General features: G+C 40.0%; 1 protein-coding gene across 11 annotated transcripts in view; it reads left to right on the forward strand.

The window, feature by feature from the left end:
• BACH2 (BTB domain and CNC homolog 2) overlaps positions 1 to 20,346 on the forward strand; it is a 269,093-nt gene that overhangs the window by 130,867 nt on the left and 117,880 nt on the right. For 9 of the 11 annotated variants that reach the window (XM_025199389.1, XM_025199388.1, XM_025199393.1 and 6 more), the window contains one exon: positions 13,537 to 13,686. The exons of the other annotated variants lie outside the window; for them this stretch is intronic. The gene's annotated coding sequence lies outside the window, so the exon portion shown is untranslated. The remainder of the gene's footprint in view (positions 1 to 13,536; positions 13,687 to 20,346) is intronic. 11 annotated transcript variants of the gene reach the window in all.

The raw sequence follows: 20,346 nt of genomic DNA on the forward strand, positions 1-20,346 counted from the left end.
GTTATGTCTATTCCTTTTTTGGTTTTCTCCTTTTAGACTCTCTCATTTTCTTTTCCTTCTTTTTTTGGTTCTCTGCTTATTCATGTCTTTGCTGTTCCTATCTGCAGCTTCTGCAGCAGGAGAAATGGGAAGAAGCAGACTCAAATCACAGAGTGAAACAGATTAGGATAACTTCAGTTTAGGTATGCTACTGCTGCGGAGGAGAAAATGTTATATCCAGGAGCTGCTCTGCAAATGTTTGTCCCACATGAGGGTTTCTAAAATGCAAATTGACAAAGGAGTATGTAGAGATCCTTTGCCAGACTGAAACCTTGCATTTAAAAGCAGCTCATAACCTTGTCACTGTTTCTGGGGGAAAGGGAGGGTGAGATTTATGGAACGTTGCATCACATCAGATATACCAGTGCAGTTCCAGGACAGGAATTCACATTTCCTGAATTATTCCTCCTTATTCCATCAATAGTCTCCTTCATTTTTTTTAAGTTAATAAAACCAGCAGTTGCCATTCCCAGCAGGCTGTCATGGGTTCAGAAAAGCTGGGCCTCATCCATCAAGGGACCAACAGCATCTAGCACTAATATCATGCTTGCCTGGGACAGAGGCCATAAGAAGCATCAGGAACGGCATCACTCCTGTTATGCAAATGCTGTAGAGTGGCTTCTAATATTAAGAGGTGAGAGTTTTAATTCCCCTCACCCCCTGTTATGAACATATTAAAAATTTAACAAAAAATATTATCTATCTCTTAGTAACAGAGCTGTTCTCATTGTTTGACAGGAACGGAAACAGAGATCTATATCCCTGCGGGCTACTTGAGCGAACGGGGTAGGGGAAAGAGGGGAAGGGATGTGGATCTTGCTTTGAGGTTCTTATTGTAATCTTAATAGCTGTCTGTATTAGAAAACTATGGCAAGATCATGGTGCTAACATTGAGAACTAGCATCATAATAAAAGACCCACGTTTGGCTTGCGGTTTTGTAACAAATGATTCAGAATAGATGAGGTTGACTAAAGAGGAAAATTTTTTTTCTGACAGATGTTCCCCATGATCCTGCAAATATAAGCATGTCTACAAGATGAAATACAAGTTGTTTATATAGGGAAACACTTTAAACACATACACATACAAACACTGCCATGTTTAACATCCAGATCAGTCATTCTGGTTGACTCTGTGTTGATTATTAGGTTGTAAAGGGAACTGATGACTCAACTTAGGTGCAGCACTGTGGCGGTCTCCAAATTTCGGTTTCGTAACAGATTCTTTTCAGGAATGTTTTTCATATGTATGTGATTTAGGCTTGCTTCTGGAGTGTCTTGTGTCATTTTATAACCGCAAACCGCGCGAGAGGAGCAGTAGCGTTTGCAAAAAGGCTTCAATATATTTGTCTAAAATGTGGGACCCTGTCGTTTGCCCCCACTGGAAATCTGGGCATGATGCAGAAGAAGTCTCTCTCATTCCTCCTTCCCTATTCTTTTCACTACTTAAAACTAATTCATGAGTCACCACATAAAAACTACACTTTCTATGCTGCAATAGAAAAAAACTTTCTGAATCAAAGTGCAATATTTTGATCAGATCCCATTCTTACTAATTCCAGACAGTTCACTTGTTAAAACTGGTGACTCAAAAATTGAAATGCAAAATATTTCTCTGAACGGTGGCCGGAAATTAGCTTCACAAACTGAAACAAAGCGCAGACCGCAGTTTTATCTATTCATTTATTTTTAATATGACTAAATAGCTTTAGCTTTAGTAATCTTAGATTTTTTTTGTCAAGCCTATACAATCCTTAGGCTCTGTGGTAAGCTATGCTAGAACTGTCTGACATGTCTAATTTTTGGAATAAAAAATGAATTCCTAGCAAATGATTTCATTGCCTGTAGTGCTGTCTGATTCTGTCATGGCATTTGATAGAACTTGTTAGAAGTATTAGGCAAGACAGGATGTTGGTACATTTGAGGTCATCTAATATATTAAAAAAAATAATCTACAACAGTGGAATTGAACTAAATGAATTGGTTGCTTTTTATACTGCACAGTGACATATGTTCGTTGTACCTTGACACCAATCAGTCACATTCTGAGTATGAAGAGGCTACGGTTTTGGCAGAACTCTCATCATTTGCTAACAATGCTCTCTGCTGCTGGAAAAAGAGGACAATTCATAACTTTTATGTTATTCTTGCTCAGGGACAGAGGTGTGAACTGAGTTGTATCTCTGAAAGATGGTACAAATAATCATTTAAGCCAGTGGCTCTTAACCTTTTTAGACTCAAGACAACCCTTAGAAAATGCTAGCTCTTAGTTTTGACTTATTTTTTTGACTGCAGAAAAACAATAGGGCAGTTCTGTTGCAAAGAACTCCAAAACTACAACAGTCCAGAGGGCTTGGGACACTATGGATTCCCATTTGAAATCTCCAAGATTATCTTGTGAATCATGCTTGCAAACCTAATAGTGCTAGCATTGCATGGCACCCTTGAAAAATTTCAAGGCACCTCAGGGTGCCACAGCACCCTGGTTGAGCACCATTAATTAAAGCCAATGATGCAAAAGGTACAAACATTACTTAAAGACTAACTTTTCAAAGGGTCAGATGAACTTTTTTTTTTGCTATTTAATACTAGGATATGAGACTTGCACCCATGCCCAATTCTGTCACTGAGCATTGATGATGCAGTCATAGCTGCTGCCCATAAATGCATTGAACTGTAAAATTGGGTTCATACAACCTTGTTAAAAAAGACTTTGAGATCCACATATGAAAATCACAGTATAAGAGGGGGGAAAAAGGCTCTTTGTAACTTATTAAGGAAGTTGCAGATCTCCTTGCAAGGCTGATGAGACAGCAGTAAATGTTCTACAAACTTAGTTTGTTCTGGATCCAGAGCATTTTATTAATTACAGTTTACCAAACTAAAAGAGTGCCTGTTCATAGTTCTTGCTAAGGTAACTCTTGTTGGAATGTTTACTATGCTAGAGAATATTTATTTTGGGTGTTTGTGAGTAGGAGGTGTAGCATTTAATAATAAAACATCTAGACAGGATTACAGAATGTTTCAGTTAGTCTAAGATCCTGTAAATAAAGCCAAATAATACCCAAATGGAGTAATATTAAATACAAAGACCGTACTGAAGACCAGCTGAACTTCAGTTCAGCTGAATGATCTGTTATCTTATTAGATAAAACAGTTTGTACCGGGTTTCTTGAATCTAAGTTTTTGGTTTAGACTTATTTTAGTAGCATGGTCAGGATTGTTGCAAGATCTGTTTCTCAGCTCAGGACTTAAGGGGGCAGAGGGCAGAATCACCACAGAGATACTGGTACACGTATCCATTTGGGTGGTATTACCACTGCTTTAAGTTCTTGGGCATGTTGACTGTTAGGCCAACTGACAGGTAGAATTGTTGGCTTTGTTGAAATAGTAATCAAGACCTTTTGTTTTGTTGTAACTTCATTTGATACACTTGCCTGAATGACATTTTTCACTTTGAGGTTAAATTTGGATCCGTCTTTTCAAGTCTCTTGTCTGCGGTCGCCAGTTAATCAGCTCAGAGGGCAGCCAGTGATGTGTTTAAAGATGTCTGTGACAGCCATATATCACTCGACTGAATCTTTAAGGATTCATAATTGTAACTTAACAGGGTAAAGGCAGCCTGGATAAAGGCAGCTTAACAGTGTAAAGGCACCAACACTGTAAAGACACTCTTTAGTCTAGCAGATAGTACCAAATAGAGGAATCTAAGTTTTGGACTTGAGTGTTGTTCTTGAACCATATGTAGACAGCCAAAAGGTTGATTGTTCTGGGCTTGATGCATGTCTTTGGACACCTCTCAGGTCAGCACGGGAGTGTGATCGAGAAATCCTGCGTATTATTTACTCTTGCATGGTACTGCAGAAAAAATGAGGAAGGTAGATGGAAAGTAAGCACAACCTGTATAATGCATGGAGGCCCTAGCATTCTCTTTTGCTGCTAGCCTACTGCAGCATGTCTGGAGTCCTGTGTAACTACATACATTTTGTGGAATTAATTTCTTTTGAACTGTGACTGAGCTGCTTAACCCAAAACTTGGCTACTGATTTTGACCATTATCTTCCCACATAGAGAACCTATGATGTACCCAGATGTTTAAGGAAAGGGAATGACCCAGAGCTCAGTGCCTCCTCAAATATCCTATAGAAAATGTTGTATTTCCTTTGTCTGACTAAACTGTCAGCCAAGGGAGGATTTTAACGAGTGTATGTTGCTAGGTGGCTGCCTGGACAGTTCAATTCTCAGCCTCAGTCAGTGAGAGAGAGCCCTTTTGGCTGAAGATTTCCAGATCTGGTGTTCCTCAAAATCAGATTTTTTCTGATATAATGTCATGTGTCCTGGAATCTTGCAGACAAATGGCTCAAAGGGGAGGACCTAATTGATGTGTGCCCTTTTTAGTACAATCACCCATCACATTCAGTAACTGACCACCAACCCCGTTTATCAGGATTGGTTAAGTCTGTTAGCGCACATCTGCCAATAAGTTAAATAATTTTTCAGTTGAAAACAAAGCAAGAGTATGTCTCGGGACAGGAAGTATCATGTTCCTTACATGGGGCCAGGTGGGAGACTTTCTTCTAGACCTTTTTAGAGTCAAGGCACCCATGGAATAGACTGGAGGCACCCTTCAGAAAATACCAGCTCTTAGTTTTCACTCTTCATTTGACTCCAAAAAAAATAATAAAGCAATTCTTGCTGTTGCAAAGAACTCATAAAAATCACAACTGTGGATTTCTTTTTGAAGCTTCTGGGTTTATCTTGTGAATTATGTTTGTAAACCCAACAGTGCTAACATTGAAAGGACCTCAAGGCACCCCAGGCTGCTGGGACACCCTGGTTGAGAACCACTACTCCAGACAGCTTCTACACGTTTTAGCTGTTGAATTGCTTCTCATTTTTCTGTTGGAGCTTGCCAAGTGGGCTGAACTTTCTCTTGGATAAACCAGCCTACAAGGAGCCAGCATGGACAACTTTCAGTTGCTTGTTTGTCCACAGACACAGAGGGGTAATAGTGCAACTGTGTTACCAAGACAGCCATGAGACATCCAAGGAAGCTCTGGCTCTTGCTGCTCTGACTGCAGCAGTGCAGTCAACCACCGCTGTGCCAACAGCTTTTGCATCCCTCTTCAAAGGTGATGCTCAGAGTTGCTGTTCTGTTCATCTTCCCTCAGTTATGCTACTGCAAACAGGCATAGAGATTGGCTTCTAGATCAGACCCTTAATCTCTATTCTGTTTTATCCTTTTGACCATGTAGCAGAGACATCAGCTTTATGACAATAGTGCTACATAGGGCGTTTCCTTCTGTGAAAATCTTTCTCAGTTCTTCTCAAAAGAATTTTATTATTAGCTGTATAAAGAGCAAAAATACATCTACATCTAACATTTTTTTTAGAGTTTTTTCCTGAGAGTTAATTTTTTTATAGTGGTTTATTTTGAATGTTCAGAAAACAACACACAGTGCTCCCGTCACAAAATACACAGTACGGTAAACCTGGTATCAGCTCACAGCTAATTATCTGTTTATAAAAATTCCCCAGCTTGCTGTTTTGCCGTTAGAGACTCACTTGTAAGATTTATGACTCTGGCTGAAATGAAGTACCATTTCCTTTTTCTCAGCATTAGTGTGCATGGCCTTATTGGCTTTTCTTTTTAAGTAGTCTTAACAGGGAATTATTTTTGAGCCCCTTTCCCATTATGATTATACTTTTCTTGCTGTAACTGAATGAAAAAATAACCCCAAAACTTTTTTTTTTTTTAAACAAAAAAACTTTCCCCACTTGATCTGAGAAGATGAAGAAATGAAAAAGCCTCTCTTTCATGCATGGAGCCGCATTATCATATCCTGTCTCCTCTTGCTTCAAAAGAGCAATCTAGTGAGAGTTAGTAGCATGAGGACCAATTCTGACTTGACTTCTATTTTGTAATCTACTGATTTAAGTTAATTCCTACTTGATATGGCTACAAATTAAATCTGAGTCTGGCCTATTAAGCAGATTTTCTGTTTACTTCACATCCATTGGGACCAACTGACAGCAGGTTTGGATCAGAGGAAGCAAGGAGCAGCATTTGGCTCTTAACATAAGGAACATGACCTGAGATGGCCTGGTTAGTGGATGAGTCAATATTACCTTCTATTGAATTCAAATGCAATACCTAGACTACGCACAAACTAGAATTTGCTACATATTCCTAGGCTAACACACAGTTCCTTAACCTTATATATAACCTAGTTCTGCTCTAGTTGTAATAGAGTTCTTTCCTATGCATGCAGGTAGGGCCACTGTCATGTTTCCCAAAACTGTTTAAACATCACTCTTTTTGTGTGAGAGAGGGGACTTTAGAGAAAAACAGACAGATATGTTTTAGTCAGACTTTAAAAAAAAACCCCTGCTTAGGATATTTTTTTAACCCGTCTTCTATGTCTTTATGTGTTTAAAAAAAAAAGTTAGAGAGAACTGGTATATTAGCTGGTTGTGTGGCCCCTCTGCTTGTTTTGGAGAACATCTTTGAGTTTTAAATGATTAGATGATGACAACTGTTTAGAATGGTCAGTCTTTTAGTGGAATAGAAAGTAAATCCATGTGCTTCACATGCGAGTCCCAGAGCATAACACTAATGAACAAAAGGTATAGAGCCATCTTTTAACAGAGTAAAAACTGTTAAACCCCACATTAGCTTTGGGACTCTAGTTCTGGTAAAGAGTGTGTGGTAGTTTTAGTGATCTCCATTCCTACTTAGTTGGAGCATGTTAGTGACTTTATTGACCAAACACTCTCTTGCCCTTACGGAGAAATACGTTACGCCCCATTTGAATTCTTATAAAATTTGACATAAGATATCAAATAAGACTTTTTCTATATATTGGCATTTTTAGTGCCATATTGTGTAGGGCACCAGTAGCCAGTTTGTGTCATTTGATAATCTGTTTGGTTAATCATTTGGAGAGATTAACAAGTAAATGTATTAACTTCCCTTTGGCAGACAAGGTTCTTTGGGTAAATCTGATGTCTTTTATTAGATCAACTCAAATAGCTGGAAAAATTCTTCTTAGCAAGCTTTTGGATATAAATACCCTTTGTCAAGCTGAGGAAGCAGTCGGCCCAGGACCAATCCCTGGGGCACTCCGTTTGATACCAGCTGCCAACTAGACACCAAGCCATTGATCACTACCCTCTGAACCCAGGGATCCAGCCCGTTTTCTGTCCACTTCATCCAGCCTGTACTTCCTTAGCTTGTCTGTGATGTATAATAGATTCATAGATGCTAGGGTCAGAAGGGACCTCAACAGATCGAGTCCGAACCCCTGCCTAGGCAGGAAAGAGTTCTGGGGTCAGATGACCCCAGCCAGATGCCTATCTAGTCCTCTCTTAAAGACCACTAAGGTAGGGGAGAACACCACCTCCCTTGGAAGCCCATTCCAAATGTTGTACTTGTCCTTCTTATATAAATACATTAGAACCTAGTTCATTCAGATCCAGGTGGTCCTCAACCTGCATAACTCCCAGTGTGTTGCCAAATTAAGGAAGAGCAGCTCAGCTGTTTATTGTTTTGCTTCTCAACTCATCTGGAGCACCTCAGAGGTTCCACACAGCTGTTAGCTGCAGTGTTGAACAACCCCCTTTCCTCCAGCTTGTTTTCAAACCTTCATCTTAGCTGGAGTATAAAGGAACTCAACCCTGCATAGTATTTTTTTTTTCTCCCCCCCCCTATGGCTTTAATTTTTTTTATTGGATTGTTTGTTTATTTTTGCATATGCAGCTACATATTTCATGGATTTCATAGACATTAGGGCTGGAAAGGACCTCGGAAGATCATCAAATCCAGCCCCCTGCCCCAGGGGCAGGAAGTCAGCTGGGCTCAAAGAAGCTCAGCAAGATAAATGTCCAAATGTCTCTTAAAGGAATCCAGAGTAGGTGCTTGCACCACCTCTGGAGGGAGTCTGTTCCAGATCTTGTGGGCTTGGACGGTAGAGAAGTTCTTCCTTATGTCCAACTTGAAACGGTCTTGGAGGAGTTTGTGACTATTTGACCTTGTCATCACTTGGGGCGCTCTGGTGAACAGGCGTTCCCCCAGATCTTGATGTACACCCCTTTATATACTTATAGGAAGCCACCAGGTTCTGTTCTACCCTGACCTCCCCCTTTATTGTCTCTTTCTAGTCTTTGACCAGGTTGAAGTACAAATGATATTGTCTCCCAAGTTTGAAACACATTTTTCACAGTCGGAATACTCCCAGAGACCTGTGTAACAGCTCTTTTTTTTTTTTATCCTTCTAAAGGTATCTTTTCTTTCATGAACACCAAACTGCATTGTTTTCCATGAAATAAATTCCTCTTTAAAAAAATGTTTTCAAGCTTTTTTTCTGCAACAGCTAGAAACTTATTTTTTTAATAAAAGTAAGGATTATCTTGTATTCACATTAAACCAAGATTTGGGGCTTTATGTAAAAGCACTAAAGTTTTAGTTTTAGAAATTCTCTGCAGTTCTGTACTTGGATTTCCAGAGGTACAATGACTGCCCATGCAGATGTTTAGAGGATGGAGGCCTTAAAATATACCAGGGCTGTCCAACTGGCAGCCAGCAGGCCACATGCGGCCCATGAGAGGTTCAGTTGTGGCCCCCAGTTCAGCTGTGAATCCCTCGAGCTGCAACAGCAGCTGGAGTCACTGGGCTCCCCCTTCTTTCTCCAGTTTCTGCTTTATATTCCCACACAACAGAATGGGATGTCGTGGCACAGCACAGTACAGGGAGCTCAGGGTGAAGCAAGGGGTGTGCAGCGCAACAGTAGAGGCATCCATGCAGGTGCATGCTGCAGATGAGGGGGGCAGGGGTGCCTGCACCAGTGCATATGCTGCAGTGGTGGCACAGTTGCACACTAAAGCAGGGTGAGGTGGCTGCACACTACAGCAGGGTGAGGGGCAGGCATGTAGTAAACCCAGGGTAGGGAGGCCTGGCCTGGGGGCCCATGATCTCCACTACTGTGCCTACGAGCCATGCAGCCTCCAGCCACTCAGAAGTTGGACAGGATACTGGAGGCACAGAGTGCATTTTTCTCTGTGGAACATGTTGCTTTAACTCACTGTATGTGGTTGTAGTCCTGCTTTTAATTTCAGATGAGCTTACTTTTTTATGTCTCATAAGTTTTGTGTGTTTTCAACGTTACTGAAAATTTTTCTTGAAATCATTTCCCTGGTTTCCCAACGAAAAACTTCTTTCTAAAATGGAAACCATGGAATAGTGTAGCTGTTGAGCAAAATGCAATAGAGAATTAGGTTTCATCCTACCCTAGTATGACCCCTAGGCAGAGAGATTCCTGCTTTCATGTTGTAGATCATGTGTAAAACCTGATGCTATCTGGATCATCTGCTGTTGGGTAAGAATATCTAGGGAACAGAGAGAGAGAGTGAGACATTTGCAGAAAGGAATTAAATGCTTGGGATGCAGTCCCATGCTTTCTACAGCAGTGAACATCAATCACACCTTCCAAGAACAGTGTAGCACTGAAAGTCTCCTTTTTTTCTCTTCCTATTTCCTCCCTTCACCTCTCCCTCCCTCTCTTCAAACATGCAGTAGCAAGTGTAATTTTAGCTTGAGAGTGCAATTTGTCCTTGAAAAAGCAGAGGCTTCTATTACGTTTTCTGGTTTATTTCTTTGTGTGTTGGGTCAACGACAATTTTTCTTTTCTTTTTTTCTTTTTTACTTTTACAAACAATTTTGTTTTACTTGTGACTTGTGATCTGAGATACTTAACTATTATTTTTTTAGTCTTAAGAGACAGTTTGGATAGTGGTTACATTTGAGATCATAAAGCTTCTAAGTGTTTATCTGTGGTCCACTTCTCAGTGAATTATTTGTCTATCTAGAAAATATTTGCATAAATTAGGAGGCTGAGCCATTATATATTTATTATTTTAGTATACACATGCTAAAAAATAGAGGACTCAGCATCGTTTAACAAATCATCTAGCATGTCATTATCCAAAAGATTTACTTAGGGGAAGCAGGTTATTTAGAAGGGTTGACAAGGTTGCATTTTAGGTACAAACCTTGGATTAGGAAAGTGTTTTCCAGTTTTTGAGTTTTCAACTTTTTATATTTTTTTTAGCCAAATTTAATTCTTGCAGAAAATTTGAATGAAGAAAATTTTCATTGGAATCTTTTGTGACGACATTTTAGAAGTTTTTAAAACTAGCCAAAGTGCATCAAAGGCTGGATACAGGTGGAAACATGCATCCATACCTTTTGCTTTCCTGTTGCTCAACCTTCATGCTAGGAATAAATCATATGCAGTTTTTTTATTCCATGGCTCCCAGCTCTATTCATATACTTATATTTATGGGCAGATGGGATGCAGACATTTGAAGCTTCCTAAAAGTTGTAGAACTCTTTAGCATTTTCCTCTGAAAAATGCTAAGACAAAGTGTCAGGGGAAAGCTAATTTAACTTTTTCAGACTTTTGATTAAAAAAAAGCTTCAGAAACACTTCCAGAAAGCTCACATTCCCTTCCTTCCATTCAGAATGTTCTCAGAAAGGCAGCACTGCATCAGTTACCCTCCATTCATATTTGGGAAGCTTAGATTAAGTATCTTGCTTATCCATGTAAGTTTTTGCTGTTTTCTTTGCACAAGCAGATTTAGCAGCTGTCATCTTACTCGTGTTGATACTGAATTGCACAGGACTTATGTTTTTTGTTTTGTTTTGGTTTTGCCCCATTCTTTGATCCATGATGACCTTAAGAGTATTGAATGAAATAAAAAATTAATTCCTTCCTTGAAACCTTGTAGAATACAGCATAAGCATAATTCATGTGTCAGTTTAAAATCCATGATTAAATCCAAACCAAGATTTGGCAAAACTAATTATTACTGGAAGTAAGTTGTCGTTTTATGCCTGCCTAGTCTGTTTGTTATAGGTTATATTTAAAAAAAAAAAAAAAAAAAAAAAAAAGACTGAATAGTTTTCTCCTTGGATATAAACTCAGTAGAATAATAGAAGTTGGTTTGGAAGTAAATCTTTTATGCCAATATATATTAAAAGGGTTTGTATTTTGCAGGCTGCCTTTCCTCATGAATCTGAAAGACCACACTTAATTGCTTATACAGTAGGTAGCAACTAGGAGCCTCAGGTAGGGATCCAGACCCCACAGTGTCAGATGCTGTACAAAAATGTAGTTCTCACTACGTAGTCCGCAAATGAAGTGTAAACTAAGAATATAAGAAGGCCTATGCTAGGTAAGATCAGTGGTTCATCCAGTTTGACAGTGGCAGGAGTGGATGCTCTAGAGGGAGACCATTGAACCAGATATACCTAGAGTGATCTATCCTCTATCCATTATCCTCCATGTCATCTACCTTTATTGGTTTAGAGACGCCAAAGAAAATATCTCCAGCCATTCTGTTCAACAGCTAATAATACCGTATTTACTCGACTATAAGACAACCCCATGATAATTGGACTCTTATGTGTGGAAATTTATAAATTTGTTATAATTTTCCAGGGAGGTTTGCCTTGAACTTGTTCTCCTCCCACTGCTACAGCAGGGAAGATAAATCGGGGGGGCGGTGTTATGCAGCTTCTTTGCCCTGTTTCCCCCCCCCCCCATCAGACCCTGCTCTCACTGAGTGCATGGAAGTGAGAGGCAAATTTGAGAACACTGAATTTGAAATAAATGTGCCTGTAGTAATTTTCACCTATGCACATTACTGTGGGGACCTATAGACCTGGTTCATCCAGACTTGATGCAGTTTACCCTTTTTGAAAGTACTGCAAGTTTTAGCACAGGTAATCTATAAATGCACTTTTAAACAACCCATTTGTATGATATTAGTCCAAAGCCAAACGGTTCATGATTTACTATATAGTTCACTGGGCTGGTTCTCAGCAGAGGCAACAGCATTTCAAGTTATGCTGACTGGAACCGGTGTTCTTGTCACAAATCCTGAGTTCCTCCAAAAATGTATATGGAGATGAGGTGCAGGGCAACCTGGTCTGGCCTCATCTCATGTAGGGTGGGGCCACACTAACCATCTGCAACAGGCTGAGAGAAGGGGTGACGGTGGGATTTTTGGTGAACTGTTTTGGGCACCATATGATGTTTGCCAGATATTTAAGGCTGGTGAAGAAACAGGAATAATTAGAAATGGGAAAGACAGGTGCAGCTCAGCTGTGAGAGTAAAAAGGATGTCAAAGTGTATTCTGTGTATAGTGGCTGCTTATGACTTGAAAAAGAGTCAGCGCTAAGGGGGATTGCATGCAAGGGATGCTTCTATACATCTTATTGAGATGGGCTGAACTAACCTGTCCTTGTGGTAGGTTCCAATGAGAATGTGTGTCCAATCTGGGCCATTTGTTCTATGGTCATGCTCAGCATTGGCTGCATTTTATCAGCTTTATAGTTAGTTTCCATTACTGAGCATGTGCTGCTTTTGGCATCAGTTTAATGATAGACAATGTGTTTAATTAGGTTTCCTTGTATACATATGTAAGATGAGCAGCTTTTTTCCCCATGCTGATTTGGGGCGAGGGGGGGAAACCTCACCTTATTTTTAAGTAAATACAGTAGTTCTATCATCCATGAATGTTTCTAGTCCCTTGTTGTCTCTGGCTATGCTGTCTGCCTCCTGTGGCAGTGGATTCCAGAAGTTAACTGCATGTTACATTTTTTTAAAAGTACTTTCTTTTGTTATTTTAAACCTGTCTCCTCCTAATTTCATTGGTGGCCCATAGTTCTAATATTCTGGGACCTGATGAATAACAGTTCCCTGTCCACTTTGTCCACACGCTTCATGATTTTATAGACCTCAGTCATATCCCTCCTCACTCTTCTCTTTTCCAAATTGAAGAGTACCAGCCCTTTTAGTCTTTCCTGGCATAGCAGTGCTCCATACCCTAGATCATTTTGGTTTTTCTTTTCTCTGTACCTTTTCTAATTCTACTACTTCACTTTGGAGATGTGGAGAAAAATGTACATGGTATTCAAGATGGGGGTGCACCATGCATTTGTACAGTGGCATGATGGTGTTCTCTGTTTTGTTTTCAGTTCCCATCTTAATGATGTCCAATATTTTATTGGCTTTTTTGGTTGACGTTGCACATTGAGCTGACTTTTTTTTTTTTTTTTAGGGTACTATCTCCAATGACTCCAGAGTCTCATTCCTGAGTTGTAACAACTAGTTCAGAGACAACTTTTTGCTGTAAAATAGACATAGTCATGCTGGGTCTGAAGAACTTTTATACTCAGCTAAAAATATTTGGATGCAGCTAATGAGCTGCAAAATATATCAATGAGTCTAGTTTACAGAAATAACTTAATGATTGTTTTCCTTGGTTCCTACATTTGCTGATGATGATCAACAGGGGAGAGCCATATAGTCTAATTCACAAGGATACTCGAGGCAAAAAACTGCAGAAGTAGAAGAAGAAAATCATTCTTGATGCAAATTTCGTGTCTGAATTTCGATAAATGACGATTTCTTTGGGTTTTTTTGTATTTTAGGTTGATATCAGCTCAGCTGCCAGAACTTTGCCCCACGACGCTGCAGAGTTCCACATCTTAATGGATTGCTGTAGTCTCCTAATTTCTCCATTCACCCAGTTTCCTGCCTCGTGAGAATATTAGCTAGCACAGAACCTAGAAAAGTTACATGTAAGTCTTAATTCAAGTTCCTTTTTCCAGAAAAAAAATAAATATCATACTTCAAAAAGCATTCTAAAAGCTGTAATTCAACAGAAAACATTAGGTTATGAATAAATGGATACTGAGGACTATTATTCACTTTTAAAACTAATTAGTGATTGTAATTTTGGCATTTTGCAGACCTTCGGCTTCCATGGTAAAAAACATGTTTTAAATTGAGTAGTTGGGGGTTTTTTCCCCCTTTTTTGTTTCTGGGTAAGTGTGTGTGTGCGCGCGCGTGTGTGCACACGCACGCATGCACACATACATGTGCATATACATGCATGGATGTAATTTTATTTACCTCAATGAATCCTAATGTCCAGCTTATGCCACAGCACGCTCGAACTCATAAAAGGCTGGCTTTTGATACTGTAGTTCCGTAGTTGCCCAGCTGTGTACATTTTAGGATAGAGTCCTTTCCTCTTGGTTCTACTTTCCGTCTTGCTTCCTCTTGAGTGACAACCGGTACATCACTGTTCACCAGATTTTATTTGGATATTGCAAGGCAAGCAGTGCCTTTTAAAGCTGAAGTTTTATTTTATCTATCTTGTGACTGCAACTTTTCTAGATGCTTTTGTTTAAGAATGTCAGTAATTGGTTAAGGGTTGATCAAAGACCACCACAGAGGCAGTAGAAAAAAATAACACAGTGGATTATAAAACTAGTCATTGGCAGTATCAAGCAGGAATAGAACCCAGGAGTCCTGAATCCTAGTCCTTCCTTTAATTATTAGATTGTGCTGCCTCCCTGCTGCTCAGTAATGATGTAAAAATGACAGGGGTCGTACATTAGCAGTAAGCATATGATAGTTCATGTGTGCTTTCATGCACACAGAGAATGAGAATATGATCTGCTGTAGGAAAAATTGCACATTGCTGTAAATGGTGCAAAGGAGTTGATTGAAGCCCCTGTTGGATCAGGCCAAAAAGGGACCAGTGATCTGCCTGGAGATGGGCTGAACCCGGTCTGGCCTTGTGAAACCTGTCAGCAGTTTTAAATCTGAAGGGAAGGAGCAGCAGAGAGAGGAAAATGGCTGTAAAGAGTTGTTGCCTTGTTGCAATGATCCTGAGTGCAACAGGGAGAATATAAAGGAAGATTTGAGCCTTCTTAAGGATGGAAACCCACAAGCAGGCAAACTTGGGAGAAAGCATGGGCTGAACATTTACCATATTTCCTAGTGTATGACGCAAGTTTCCCCTAAAAATCAGCCTGTCAAAATTGGGGTGTGTGTATTAAGTAGGAAAGCTGATTTTTTGCCTGGGATAAAAGAACTCTGCTTTGCTTTCTACTTCACTGTGCAACAGTTGTTGCATTACTATTTAAGCAACTAAGGGAGTCAGTTGACTGCAGTGATTCACATTGTTCTTCAGTCCAGAGGCACTAATGATTGGTGCCACTGATTAAGCTAACCTTTCTTTGAGGAATCTTGCTATATGTTCTCCATTTCACAGCCTTGGAAACTCTTTAGCCCTCTTCAGAATCATAGATCCACCCATCGGGAGGGGCCAGTCTTCAGAAGCAGGTAGCATTTCAGCTGTAGTTAAGCAGGCAGGGGAGGGTGAATCAGCTTGAAGATTAGGTTTGTCCCTGCTCTAGGCAGCCATAACTCTGGAAAAATCTTTTTTTCTTCATTCTGCCTTTCAAACACAGGTGTTCTGGGGCATACTGTACGTGAGAAAATACAGTAATAAAACTGAATCCTAATTGAAGAGTTTTTTTTGCTGGGATATGGATTGTGCTTCAGAGCAGCTTGAGGACTAGCATCTGAGCAGAGAGACAAATCTGAGCAACAGACTGTGGTGCTTACTGATTCTCAGCCCCCAGTATGCATTAGTCTCATCCGTGAACAAGAAGGAAAATAGGAAAGCTGAGCACGGCTAAAAAAAATGTCTTCAGTAACAGGAGAGAATATTTTTTACACTTGTTAAGATGCTCCTGCTTATGTTGCCCTCACTTTTGAGAGCAGAGATGCTGTCCCTCTGGAAAAGGCTAGGCCCTGCATTGCTCGTATTCCATGGCCCTGTCTGCACAGACGCATGTGACAACCAGCAGCTGGTCAAATAACTCTACCAGAAAAACGTTAGGGGAATCCATGGAATGAAAAATCATGCTGGTGCAAGGTTCAGGACTTGCTGTAGCCTGTATAAGGGCATCTACTGTCCAGGCTGCTAGTGTCCCCACCAGTAGGATTTAAATCTTGTTGTGTTCTTTGCAGTAGTCTTACTGTTACGCTGCTCATTGGCTGCTTACAGACATGGGGGGAAAAAAGCCCCAGTGCTTTACTTTCAGCTCAATGCACCCCTGCGCTGAATGCAGCGCGTGCCCAGAAGACGAATCGCATCAGCACGACCCAGCTTGCCCAGCATCTGTATAGCTCACGTGCTTCAGCTATTAGATAAAACTGATTAAATCAGCTATTAGATAAAACTACCAAAAAGCCCCGCTGATGCATGTGAGCTATGCAGATGCTGGTCAAGCCAGATCAAACTGACATGATTCCTCTTCCAATAAAGCATTAGTTTTTTGTTTTGTTTTTTGTTTTGTGTTGGGTTTTTTCCATGTCTGTCAGCACCCTACGTTTCCTCACTATAGCCATCAAAATAAAGGCCAAGGTATGAATTTTAGCAAGATCTTCGCAGGTCAGGAAAGCAGATAAAAGTCAAGGAAAACACTGACATGTTTATTTCTCCAATAAATAAGGGACTATGAACTGATATGTTGATCGTAGAGTTTGGCAGTCTTCCCTTATTTTTGTGCATTGGTGTAACAGGTTTGCAGTTTGCTATCTGGTCAGAATATTCTCATTGTTTTTGTTTTATTTCAGATTAGCTGAACCTTAACTAGATAATCAATGTGCATATCTTGGCCCCTGAACTAAAAATTCCTATTTAGTATGTGTGTGTGTGTGTGTGTGTATTCATATTCTGATCACTGGGTTTTGAACTATGTTGGCAAAATTCTGTCTTTTATTAAAACAGCATAACTTGCATGTGGCTAGAATCAGGGAGTTTTATACATTCTGTTAATGCTTTATCTAATACTGTTTGTATAGCTGAAAAGTAGGTATGCAGAACTTCATTGTAGCAATATGACAAAAATCCTTATCCATTGTATACCTGTCACTAGATTTTTTTTTCCAAATACATACTGAAACTCATTTTGAGAGTTTACATATGTATACACAGGCATGTAGTATGGATCAACTGGCTAATTCTAAAATTATGAGGAAGGGGTGTTAGTTGAAGCAAAAAATTGCATTAAAAAATCAGAGATGTTAGAAAAAGAAGTGTATTAAAAAGGCGCTAAAAATGGAGCTGCAAAAATGCAGATAGACTTGGTAGTAAGTGAAAGTCATTTTCAAACAGGTAGTAAGGGGCCTGCATAAAATTTTAACGGTGGCATAGGTTCAGTTGCTAATAGATGCAGTCTATTAGGCTAGGGACAGACATTCAAAAAGCCTGAGCCTTAATTGATTCAATCTTTGCAAGTTAGTCTAACCTGGCTAGGCTGAACCAGTTTGTGTCATACAGACATCCACTCTGGACTGAAGAAATGCAGGCATATGCCTGCAGTGGCTCAGGCTAGAAACCAGGGGGCGTGCCAGAGCAGCCATCCCTTCCCTTCCACGGTGCTGAGCTGAGGGAGGGTGTAGCCAGGCCCTGACAGGACATTTTGATTAGGGAGGTACCCCCTCCCCTCACTGTTCCTGACCAGCCAGCAGGGAGTTGACAACACAGTGTTTATCACCCCTAACTCAGTGTTTATCATCCCATTAAGAAAACAAAAGCCTCTCTTATTAATTCAAGTTCTTCTTAAACAACTATTTCCAAGGAAGGAATGGAGGGACCTTACCAGCTGAGCTGTTGATTAACTCCAAAAAACCGTAAGCAGACGCTGTCCTGTCTGCCTTTGTCCCGTCTGCCTTACAGACACCTCTCAGCATTAACTAGCACACATGCTGGCTACAGTCTGTGATGTGGGAGAGGGGAGCAGGAAATCCCTGCTTGAGCGGGGGTGGGGCCCAGGGAAGCCAGGCATACCTTGCTGTGCCTGCCATCTCTGCCAGAAGTCCAGCCAGGGAGCAGAGGGCAGAGGCAGCCCAGTTCTCTGAAACAGAGAGCCCCACCCAGGGCTGCAAAGCATCTGGGATGCTGGGGGGCTCTGGTTTAACTTAAACCAGGAAGGGGTCTGGGACAGACATTGCATAAACCGGTTTGAGCCAAATCAGTTATGTCTGATACTACATTCAGCCAGGTTTATCTCAAACCAGTTTCAGCCATTTTCAAACTGGTTAATGTGCACTGATCTTCTGTTCTGTTACAGGTTTAAACCAGCTTCTGGTCATTTAAACCTGTTTGTGTGTAATGTCTGTCCTTAGCCTTAGACTGCAAACTTTTATAATTTTATTGGTCTTACATTATTTGGTGCTTTTCATGAAGGCCCAGCAGCTGGAGTCATTTGACTATGTGAGTTTCTGATATTTACAAACAGGTTTCTATCCCTTTAGACTTGTAGGAAAAAGTTTGAAAATATGAATAATAAGAGTTCACAAGCAAGAAGGCCAACCAGGAAACTCATTTGAACTCCTCCTCCCCCCTCACATTTTAAAGGCAATCTCATGATTCAGGGGCATTACTTACGTTTAGGGTTTGCAATACTATACATTTATGTTGGACAACAAATTTAAAAATCATATCCTTAGTAACAGTCTTACAAACAGCAAGCATGGATCCAGATGCAGGGCTGGATCCAGGAGCTGAATGCACATGCATCAAAAGAATGATCTCACCCTTTGGTCACAGCTGAAGGACATTGGCCAGGAGTGTAAGGGGTACTGCCTGTATTGTGGATAATCAGTAGTCTCATCTGCAGGCAGAATTATAACGTTGGATCTCCAAATTAACTTGAAAAAACTGCATAGCTGGGAGAAATGTAAAATACTTAAATTAGTTTTGAGTGTTGGCATTGTGCTTAGGACCATGCAAAACTTGAAACATGACAAAAACTGCCTGAAAAAAATCATCTTAATTGTAGTGTCATTACTGGCCTAGGATCCAACCCTGCATCTGGATCCATGTTTGCCGATACAGATATGAGGTCAAGGTTTCAGGTGCTTAATTAACGCTTCCATATCATTCACGAACCTATATATAGTGATGGAGTAGGGAAGTCAGGAAGAGAGTGTGTTCTTCTTTGAACAGCTTATATATTGTTCCCACATACTATCTTTGATAGTGTGGTACAAATTGGGTTTTGGTCAGATGCTATTGAAATTACAGTTTCTTTCAGCAAATGTTAGGCTATGGCTACACAGCTGTCCTGTTGACATCACAATGGAAGTGAGCTGCATTTTGAACTGCAGTTTAAAAGCTAAGTTCACTTTTTTGCAGTGTTTTTTCATCATTTCTTTTTGAAAAGGCAAAAACAATATGCCAATCAATAGTATTCTAAGCAGTCTAAGACTGTCTTAATTTATACTAATACAAATATTTTTGTTGAGAATTTAAGAGACACTTAAAGGTATTAGTCAAAAACACATAAAATAATTTCTATAATCTGCAGATAATAACAGTTTTCAGATTACTTCTTTATATCCACTTTAAAAGTTTTTAAACCTGCCCACCAGCACTTGCTACACAGAAATATATATATTTTTTATTTTGACATTTACAATTTGATGATTAAATGTCTGTCACCTGCCCACTTGTAGCTCAGACATGAGGAACAGATTGATTTTATTCTATATCCAGTGGTCGCAAAAATCAGACTTCATTAGACCAACAAGAGAATCAGATCTCTAAGTGAGGAGGCACATCCTGTGAAAAACCCAGTTGCTAGAGTTTTATATCTGTTATAGTAGTTCTCAGCTGTCATGGCAGTATGGAAGGAAAAAGGTAGTATTGCTATTGCTGAGCATGCAGAAGTGGATTCCTGTGTCCAGTATTTCTGGATTCTGTGCCACATCTGTCATGACACTGCAGAAAAAATTCTCTTTTTCTATGCTTGCTTTTTTTTATATGATGGTAGGATTACTTGTGTTCACAGCAGGCCTACTTTGGAAAAAAAATGAACACATCTGACTTGCATGTTACTTACTTGGTGAATGTCATGAAATATGAGGATGTGTTACACTTTACTGTACATACAGGTAAACTGAACAGGGTACGCACTTCAAGGGTCAAGTGTTTGTGCACTTTTGAAGAAATGGGCTTTTTTTATTTGGGGAAGGAAGTGTTCACAAGGCTGAATGTGCAGCCTTTAATAGTGGAGAGTACTGTTATCTGTCTGTCTCTGCGAGGAGGTTAAACTGTCACCCATCATACTATCAGAATACTGTCCACGTACAGTGAATACCAGTACTGAAACCCCAAGTGGATTTTGTGAAATATGTCTTTTTCCCTTTCTTGGCTCAACATTCTGCTTTAGGATACAGTTTTGGTGTGGTGTAGGTTTTTTTGTGAAAATGGAGAAGTAAGAGAGATGGACATGATGGAGATTTCAGGTTCATTGTTGAGTGCCATTCAGTGATAGAAATGCTTTTCCCTGCTACTTGCCTTTTACCACAGTGGTGGTACAGGAATCAGCATGCTACTCAGCCAGCCACCCTGTGACAGAGGAAGAAATCAC

Source organism: Alligator sinensis, unplaced genomic scaffold, assembly GCF_000455745.1.
Source record: "Alligator sinensis unplaced genomic scaffold, ASM45574v1 scaffold357_1, whole genome shotgun sequence".
NCBI classification, from domain to species: Eukaryota; Metazoa; Chordata; order Crocodylia; family Alligatoridae; genus Alligator; species Alligator sinensis.